The sequence below is a fragment of the Lupinus angustifolius genome, chromosome LG17, assembly GCF_001865875.1.
Source record: "Lupinus angustifolius cultivar Tanjil chromosome LG17, LupAngTanjil_v1.0, whole genome shotgun sequence".
In the NCBI taxonomy this organism is placed as follows: domain Eukaryota; kingdom Viridiplantae; phylum Streptophyta; class Magnoliopsida; order Fabales; family Fabaceae; genus Lupinus; species Lupinus angustifolius.
The window spans coordinates 18,040,205-18,040,415 of NC_032025.1; the positions used below are offsets into that span (position 1 = coordinate 18,040,205).

The 211-nt window shown below is 45.5% G+C and overlaps 1 protein-coding gene across 3 annotated transcripts in view; it reads left to right on the forward strand.

Moving 5' to 3' along the window:
* LOC109331963 (lysosomal Pro-X carboxypeptidase) overlaps positions 1-211 on the forward strand; it is a 4,557-nt gene that overhangs the window by 3,246 nt on the left and 1,100 nt on the right. The gene's annotated exons all lie outside the window — the stretch shown is intronic.

Consider the following 211-nt stretch of genomic DNA (forward strand, 5'->3'; position numbering starts at 1 on the left):
TCATCCTCATCCTCATCCTCTTCTTCATCCTAACCTCATCTTCATATTCATCCTCGTCCTCCTCTTATCCACATCCTCATCCTCATTCTCGTCCTCATCCTATCCTCATTCTCATCCTATCCTTATCCTCTTCCACATTCTCATCCTCATCCTATCCTCATCCTCATCCTCATCCTTATTCTCGTCCTCATCCTATCCTCCTCCTCATCCT